The following is a 9,685-nucleotide window of genomic DNA, read 5'->3' as shown; positions in this document are numbered from 1 at the left end:
GGTGGTTGTCTCCAAGCTACTCCACCACCACCTCCTCTAAAACCGTCTTGTCTTGTGTTGTATGCCGCCACATGCTCGGGGCTCAAACCTCCACAATAAGATGTATCATGGTTCGTTCCTCCACAATTTTGACATGAGAAAGAGTTGACTTGAGAAGAGCTTGCTCCACCACTTGAGCTTGCATTAACACTTGTGTTCAACTTTGAAAGCCCTTTTGTGAGTTGCTCAATTTGATGTTGCAATTGATCGACCTTCTCCAATTCATACATCCCACCTTTCTTCGGTGCACTCCTTCTTCTACCTCCCCAAGAGTAGTTCTTTTCTACCTCCTCGATTGTTGCTTCCACTTGATTTTGAGGGATCTTGATTAGTTGTCCACCCGTCCCCGCATCCAAGTTGGCTCTAGACATGGGCTCCAAACCATCGTAGAAAAACCTCATGAGCAAACTTTGATTGTATTCATGGTGAGGACATGCTTGTACCAACTCTTTGAACCTCTCCCAAGCTTCATTAAGACTCTCATCCGCTTCTTTTTCAAATGATGCAATCTTCCTTCTCATCTCGGCGGTCTTCTCCTCGGAAATGAACCTCTTCAAGAATGCCTTAACTACCTCCCTCCAAGATGTGAGTGAGTTAGGCTTCACTTGCTTCAACCACTTCTTTGCTCTACCCGAAAGAGATTGTCGAAATAAATGCATCCGGATGTACTCTTGAGAAACTTGGTTAGTTTGAATCATGGCACATAGCTCAAGGAATCTATCAAGGTGCTCTATGGGATCTTCACTTGTAGAACCCGAAAATTGCTCCGATTGAACCATTCTTGTATATTGGGGATGAATTGTGAAGTTAGTCTCCGTGACGGGTAGCAAAATCCCTCCCGTGAGCTCATAATCCTCCGGATTACCAAACTCACGAAATAAAACATCATCTTCTTGTCCCGCCATTGATTCACTTTGCGAACTAGAAGAGTAAGAATCACTCCCACTATAATTTATAGCACCAAGTCCTCTCCCTTCTTCTTCAAAAAGCCTACGGATTTGTCTCAAAGTTCGGTTGATTTCCTGGTCAATTTGATGGGTAGATGGTCCTTGAGATCTTCTAAGCATTCACCAAAGCTAAGCAAACAATTAGCAATGACAAGTATGATAGAACAAAACAAAACAAAAAGAAAGCAATTAAAATTACTCTAAAAAAAGCAAATTAGACACCAAACAAGCCGCCTCCCCGGCAACGGCGCCAAAATTTGATCGGGATTTAGTAGGTCGTTGGGACTACCAACCCAAATCAAATTAACTACTTATAACCTAAACTACCCTAATACAAATATAGGGGTAAGTATAGGGTCGAACCCAAGGGAAGCATGCAAGCTAAATATCAAATTCACTAAGCAAGAGTCAAGGCAAGGATAATTTTGTTGGTTTTTGGATAAAAAGTACTAAGACTACAAACAAGCAAATATAAAGAAGATTAAAAAATCAAGAGAGAACGACGCTAGGGGTACGAGGGTGTCAAACATGATTAGAAAGAGGTGAATAATGATAATTATCATAAAAAACATGCCAAAGAACACAAGATCCTACCTAAACAATTCATTCTCATGCAATGGTCTAGGCAAATTAATGAAAAAGCCCTATGCTAATAGAATCATTCTCATGCATCCTATTAGACACTAGCAAAATCAAGAGAATAAAGAGGCACAAATCATAAAACTCTATTTTAACAACTCATTTTCATGCAATCATCAAAATAGAGGTGATCTTGATCTAGTTCAAATCATTTTCATGCATTTAACCTAGAAGGCAATCAAATAAAGTGCAACAATAATCTCAAGACATTAAAAATCAAATCTTTCATCAATTTAAGGCATGTATTCAATCCAACCATCATCATTCTTCCAACATTCAACACATATTTTCCACCCCCTTCCCCTAGCTAAGAAATTAGCCTAGAGAAGGGAGATTAAACATGATGATAAAACTAAATGAAAACAAAATAGACATGGAAGCAAACATGATCAAAAGCAATCAAAAAACAAAGATGCCAATCCACAAAATAGATAGAAATAAACAACTAGAGTACAAATAAACTAAGCTAAGAGAAAGGATTAGAGATTACTAAGTAGGCAATGGTAGAAAGATTAAAACTTGCAAGGTTGCTTGATTGATTGAAATGAAACTTGAACCAAAGTTGCATACATGAAGATAACTTGAGTAATACTACACTTTCTCTCTCTAAGATTAGGGTTTAATTGTCTTCTAAGATAAGGCTAGATGATCCACTAATCTACCCTACGACCTATATATATATAGGTCCTTTAAAAGATACAAAAATACGAAATAAAAAAAACTGAACTTCAGCGGTGCGCGCCCGCGCATATACACTGCGCGCCCGCGCAGATGTTGTGTGTGCGCCCTCGCAGATCTTGTGCGCCTGCAGATCTGTGGGTACGGGGATTAGACCCATGGATGCGCGCCTTCTCTCAGCAAAACTGCGCGCTCGCGCTTGAATAGTGTGCGCTCGCACACAAGGCGGGCACAAGGCGCACACAACTCCCTGTTTTGGCTCTGCTTCTGCTGCTGTCTTGTGCGGGTTCTCCCAGGGCTGCGCGCCCGCACATAACAAAGGCGCGCGCCCGCACACAAAACGCGCACAAGGCGCGCAAAACCTTCTGTTTGAGTTATGTTCTTGAAGCCTTCCTGCGCGGGTTCTCACAGTGATGCGCGCCCGCACACAAGGGATTTTGGGGGTGAATTGCTCTTCTTCCAATGCCTTGATTCCTACAAAACAAAAACAAAGAAAACAAGGAGAAAGGCAAAACAAAGAAAAGAGGAACAAAAAGGAGAGAAAAAGGGGACAAACAAGCTACAAATGGGAGGGAAAACCCGTAAAAAGAACACTAAATCGGGAATAAATGCCACTCATCAGCTACGCAATGGTATGTATGTAGATGTGATTACTTGGAATTTTATTCCAATTTTCCTATCACTGACCTATGTATTACTCTAACATACATGTTCTATTTATTTACTTTTTGTTGATAATCCACGTTAAAATAGGTTTGATGATAATCCAGTTATAAAGTGCGTCTCCGGTACCCTAACAGGCTACTATCGAGAGCCCTGGAGGAATTACGGAGACGTTGATGCAGCAACGAAGGAGCATTGGTGGAACTTGTTCAGCGTATGACATTTTCTACATTTTTACATGTATTACTAAATTTATTGATGGAGTTGTGGTTAATAACGTTAAATGTTTGTCATTTGTAGAAACAATGCACATGGGAACCTAAGTTGAACGACCATGTGAAGTAAACCTTCGAATCCAAGTTTGCATTTTGGCTAAAAGACTTGTTCCACAAAATCACACACAAGATGAAAGGTGTGAAGCCATCCTGGCTGAATGAGGATGTCCACAAGAAGATGAGGGACATTGTTGCCAATGATCAGACGTATAAGAAGCGGTCTGAACAAAACAAGAAGAACAAAATAGGCGGATCCATGGACAACGTGGTTGAACCAAACCACTATAAGGGTTCAATTTCTTTTATACAGCATGCAAAAAGGATGGTGAGTTTGTGTATTAGGCAAGTGAAATAGAAATCAATTGTGTATTACAGTGAAATGACAAGTTTAATATGTTTTGGTGCATGTACATTCAAAGACGGCGAAGAATAAAGGCTAGTTACTAACTGTGCATGAACTTTTCATAAAGACACACTTAAAGGAGGTCCCTAAGAAAGGACCGATGCCTGCCAATTCCAAAGCCAAGAAGATTGCGGTAACAACTTTGATATAAATTAATATTTAAACTTATTATATTAGTGACATGAAGATAGTATCGAACTTATTATCAAAACTTATTATTTTAGCTTTCTCAAACCATCTTTACTTGGCTCTATTTTGATGAAATGATCCCAAAAACATAGAAAATAGTTTCTTTTATGTGATTTCAAGTCATAACCACTTATAACTATGTAATTGTGAGATGGTTTCAGAAAGAATGACTTCATTAGTTAAGTTTTGAAGAAAATAGGCATATTAGAAGCCATTTTGGCTTTACTTAGCTCTATTTTGATGAAATGATCCCAAAAACTTAGAACATAGTTTCTTTTATGTGATTTCAAGTCATAACCACTTATAACTATGTAATTGTGAGGTGTTTTGAGAAAGAATGAATCCATTAGTTAAGTATTAAAGAAAATAGGCATATTAGAAGCCATTTTGGCTTTACTTGGCTCCAGTTTGATGAAATGATCCCAAAAACTTAGAAAATAGCTTCTTCTATGTGATTTCAAGTCATAACCACTTATAACTATGACATTGTGAGATGGTTTGAGAAAAAATGAGTTCATTAGTCAAGTGTTGAATAAAATAGGCATATTATAAGCTGTTTTGGCTTTACTTGGCTCTATTTTAATGAAATGATCCAAAAAACTTAGAAAATAGCTTATTTTATGCCATTTCAAGTCATAAACCTATAATTTTGAGATGGTTTAAGAAAGAATGAGTGCATTAGTCAAGTAATGAATAAAATAGGAATATTAGAAGCCATTTTGGCTTTACTTGGCTTTATTTTGACTAAATGATCCCAGAAACTTAGAAAATAGTTTCTTTTATGTGAATTCAAGTTATAACCACTTATAACTATGTAATTGTGAGATTTTTTGATAAAGAATGAGTTCATTAGTCAATTAATGAATAAAATAGGCATATTAGAAGCTATTTGGCTTTACTTGACTCTATTTTGATGAAATGATCCCAAAAACTTAGAAAATAGCTTCTTTTATGTGACTTCAAGTCATAACCTCTTATAACTATGTAATTGTGAGTTGGTTTGATAAATAACGAGTTCATTAGTCAGTTATTGAATAAAATAGGCATATTATAAGCCCTTTTGTCTTTACTTGGCTCTATTTTGATGAAATGGTCCCAAAAACTTAGAAAATAGCTTATTCTATGTCATTTCAAGTCATAAACTACTTATTTGCTTATTTGCTTTACTTGTAACTTATGTTGTTGGTAATTTTTTTAAACAATATATGTTTGTATAATGTATATCTTGTTGAAGACCTACCAGAAGAAGGTTGAAGAAGCCACCACTCAAGGGATTAAAAAAATCTGAACGAGTTGTATTAGCAGATTGTGGGTGGTCGCAACAAGAAGTGTCGTGTAAGGGGACTTGGCCAAAGTGCAGAGTTGTACTATGGCAACAGGATGGGTCGAGTTTCCAGGTCTTCACAGCAGTACACACCGTCCGTTGTTTCTTAGATGCAGGATTAGATGGAGCATAGGGTACAGGCTCTTCGCAGTGAAATCTGGAGTGAACTCCGGAGTGAAATTCGGAGTGAAATGGAAGCTGAGATGTAAACCTGAATTCAAGCTGAAGTGGCCGAAATGGAGAGGAGAGCCCAGGAGAGGTGGGATGAGTTCATGAGTCGATTCGCTAGCAACGACACATGTTCCACTATTCAACCTCATCATCGAGACCCCAGGGACGACCCAGGTAGTGAAGGAGCAAGCCAGGGAACCCCAGCAATTGTTTAGCCTAGCTTTGGTTTATGTAGTATGGATATGTACTTCATTTTAATTATATATGTAGCTTTTGATTATGTTCCCGCTTTTGTGGTAATGACTATATTATGTAGATTTTGATTATAATCAACTTCAACTTAGCTTTTATCGAAATATATACATAAATATTTGCGTAATTCGATTATTATTTTAATTATAACAGGAATTAGGTGCAGGATTATAGGTTTTGAATGATGCTTATTTTTATTAAAAAAAAAATCTGAATGTCTTGAATCAAAATCTAATTTCCGACGGAAATTTTGCAGCAAAAATCCGTCAGAAAAAAAGCATTTGTGACGAAATTATTGTATAAAAATCCATCGCAAAAAACAATCTTTGAGAGGAATTTTATTCCGTCGCAAATTTGCGACCCTTTTTGCGGAATGTCAGCTTTTTGCGGCGGATAAAATCCGTCGGAAATTATATGGTTTACGACCGAATATTCCATCGGAAAATCAAATCAACGACGGAATATACCCGTCGCAAAATAGCGATGGCTTTAGATAAAAAGTCAAAATTCGCACCAATAGAATTAAATCCGTCGGAAAATCTGTGGGAAAAGTGGTTTCCGACAGAATTTTCCTCGAAAAACCCACTTTTTCCTACGAGCTGTTTTGTGACGGACTGTAACGATGGAATTCTGTCGGAAAGGTGATTTACGACTGATTTTTAACCTATTCCGATGGATATTTTCAGTCAGAAAATGGCTTAATTTCAAATTTTAGCCTAACTTCACTCTTTTCGCCCTTACATTACAACCCTTCTCAAGACCTTTTAACCTTTGTGGTTGAGTCACAAGTCGGTGGAGGGAGATGTGGGTCAAGCCTATAGAGCGGTGTGCATTAATCAAGATGTCGAGTAGCCTTAAATCTCTTTGTTTTTCCGGTTCCTTCGAGGAATCGTTGAGATGCTCACTAAAGGTGGATTTGAAGATAATTGGGAGAATGAGTTAAAATGTTATGAGATGAAGGTGAATTGTGTTTCATTAGTTCTCTATGCTTATCATATCCTATGTTTCAGTCAACCTTAGATATCGTGGAACGTGCATACCCTTATTGTGTAGAAAGTTGTTTATTCACTTCTATTTGGTCATTTGTAAAAGTCCATTTCATTAGCAACTTGTTTGAATTTTTTATTTTACTTTCTTTCAATGATTTTGCCTCATTTTTACCAAGAGTTATGGGTCAAACTCTTAGGACACCCTTACGAGACCTCACTCGTCCTCATTGGCGACTTTAGGGTTTAAAGGGCTTGTTGTAGCTAAAAACAATCTTGATTCCTACGAAAGTTAGTCTTAGTGTAAATTCTTATCTGTTTATTTCCTTTTCTTTATTTGAATAAGTCTTTCATCCTTTTTCTTCTTGCTTTGTTTTTCTCAAGGATGAGCAAAAGTCTAGCTTGGGGAAGTTTGATGAGTGTCATTTATGGCACTCATTTAGCTTCTTTTAGGATGATTTTTCATTGCTTTTACATCTCTTTTATCTCCTTTTCTCTAGTTTTACTTTTATTTTTCTCTATTTTGCACTTTCCTTAGTTGTTTTTTTACTTTCTTGCAATGTTTAGTTTACTTTGCATTTTCTCCTTTACTTGTTTACTTTTTGTTGATTTTAGGAGAATGCTGATGTTCGAGAAGCTCATTGCCGTTCTCTCGGGGCATCAGGGTTCTTCCTCTTGAAGCTCTAAGGTGTTGGAGTGCAGGAGTCAAGTGTTCAAGGCAGCGCTCTCATGCCGCGTGGACATTAAAGACGGTGTTGAACCCAACGTAAGGGCCTCAAGTGACTGCCTCCCTAACATGCATCATGTGGAATGCATAGGGGCATCTTCGAGTGCACCAAGCCATATCCCATGCTCCCAGGCCACGGCCGCACGCGAGGAAGGAGCAGCCGCGCAGGTGGTTGGCGCAACCGCACAGGTGTCAAGAGCGGTCACAAGTCTCTCTTCCCCCTGTTTTCGTACCCATTTTGTTGCGGCCGCTCTTAGGGATGAGAGGCCGCGCCTTTTGAGGTCTCTTTTTGACGTCTAACTAACTTCTCCATAATTAGTTTACTATATATAGATTTCCTTCATTTCTAGAGAGAGAATCATTTGTTTTAGAATAGAATTAAATTTGGATAGAATTTTAGAAAGAGAAGCTCTTGAATTTTGGAGAATTTGTTCTTAGATTTTAGAGAGAGAAACTTGGTGTATGATAATTGTGATATTGTGATCTTCATTTCTCTTTTATATTAATCAAAGTTTTGTAAGAATTCTTCCTTTTCATTGCAATTTTATGTTTGATTTTGATATATTGTTGAATTTTTATTATTTAGCTTGATTTTGATTGTTGATATTTAGATTATAATGTTGATGATGGAATTGATGATTACTTTTGTTATGATTTTCAATTTTACCATGAGTAGTGAGTAGTTCCTTTACTAGGGATGTGGTGAAGCATGTATTAGTGATAATCTATAGCTAATTTGGGGTTTTTGACTGATTTGTTGATGTGATTAAATTGGTTGATGAAATTTGTGCATGTGTTTGATTTGAATTGGAGTAGCTAACCTTGATGATCATGCTAGATTGCATAATAGTTTTCAATGACACGAACAATTGATTTGAATGCTATTATTATCAATTGATCTTGATTAGCGATTTTCCTTTGAATTCATTTGTAGAGACATCTAGCTTGACCCGAGGAAATAGCTTTTGAGTGATTTTGATTGCAAATATCGTTTTCCCTCGCGTTGCTTGATTGATCAAATTCCCATCAAATTAGCAAGTTTATCATTAGTGCATGTGGATCCTAAATTCCCTAATGTTTTGATAATTGATTTTATTTGTTAGCTTTGAATTGATTCGATAGCGCAGACCAATCCATCGTTTTATGATTTCGGAATAGCTTAGCCTAAGACCTTAGCAAATACCGCCTTCCCTTGTGTTCGACCTAGACTTGCCCCTATACCTAGGGTTAGGTTTGGTTTTACAAATTTTGTTTTGACCGGGGAATCCAGACACCAACGACCTAGGTTTATCCCGCGTCAATATGGCTTGAAAAGAAGGTTTATGGCCCAAATGGTTAGCAAGTAGGCAAATGAAAACCCAAAATAAAGAAATAGAAAACTATCCTAGAAAAAGAAAAATCACCACCCCGAAAAGATGCCTTTGTCCTTCCTAAATGGCTCAGTCGCGATCTCGAAAGACAAGAGTCAAGTTCTGGATAAAGCATACAATAGTCAAGGATCCTTGTGCCGCTCATGCAAAATATGTAGAAGGCTTGAAAAGAATTAAACCTCACATGGTTGTAGCAATAACTCACTATTAGTTTCAAATTCACCAAAAGGGAACAATTTCAAGTTTTCAAAGACAATTAGAATCCGGCTTCAAGGTCCCAAAAGTTCTAAAGACACTACCTTAGCATACTCTATCCTAGAATCAACCAAAGATACTCTCAAACAATGCATACCGATACCACATAGGAAACCATTTATTCAAAAGCAAAAGTTCGGATGATATTATGTCCATAACAAAGGCATAACATGAAAAGAAAACTAAAAGAAAGCCTCAAAATCATATTTTTAGATTTTTTCATATTTGGAAAGAATGAAATGAAAATGAAAAGTAGAAAAGAGAAGAAAAGGAAAAAAAAGGAAAAGATAAGGAAAAGTGCAAAGATGCATGCATGTCATATAAATCTCAATCGACAAACAAGTGGTCATTCGACAACATCGCCAATGATCCCAAACACTCTTAGTGTTACAAAGCAAACATCCTCGAACCATTCAACTCTTCCTAAACTAATCCTATTCTATGCAAACAATGAAAGAAAATAAGGAAATAAGAAATATCTCACCGGGAATCCAAGTAAGCTAAGAAAAGCGGGGTAAATAAAATACTGCCTCCATGAAGCTTAAATCAAGCATAGCATGAATTTGCAAAACCGAGTGAGAATGAAAAAGAGAAAATGGAACTATATACAAAGAAAACGGATAGTAGCTTCAAAACAAAATAATAAGAAAACAAAATCAAAAATACAAAAAAATAAAAGAAACAATATCAAACTAACCTACAAAATCAAATCAATACCAACCAATCAAAATATTAAAATCAACTATACACTTAAAAGAGAAAAATCA

At 36.9% G+C, this 9,685-nt stretch overlaps 1 non-coding gene across 1 annotated transcript; it reads left to right on the top strand.

Moving 5' to 3' along the window:
* The first annotated feature begins 457 nt into the window (after nt 1-457).
* Nucleotides 458-562, top strand: LOC145583571 (small nucleolar RNA R71). Its single transcript, XR_014100206.1, has one exon. It is a non-coding gene; the product is annotated as a small nucleolar RNA R71 (small nucleolar RNA).
* The last annotated feature ends 9,123 nt before the right edge of the window (nt 563-9,685 follow it).

This window comes from Chenopodium album, chromosome 15 (assembly GCF_948465745.1).
Source record: "Chenopodium album chromosome 15, dcCheAlbu1.1, whole genome shotgun sequence".
NCBI lineage: Eukaryota > Viridiplantae > Streptophyta > Magnoliopsida > Caryophyllales > Amaranthaceae > Chenopodium > Chenopodium album.
The sequence above is the reverse complement of the archived record's forward strand: the minus strand, read 5'-3'. Positions and strand labels throughout refer to the sequence as shown.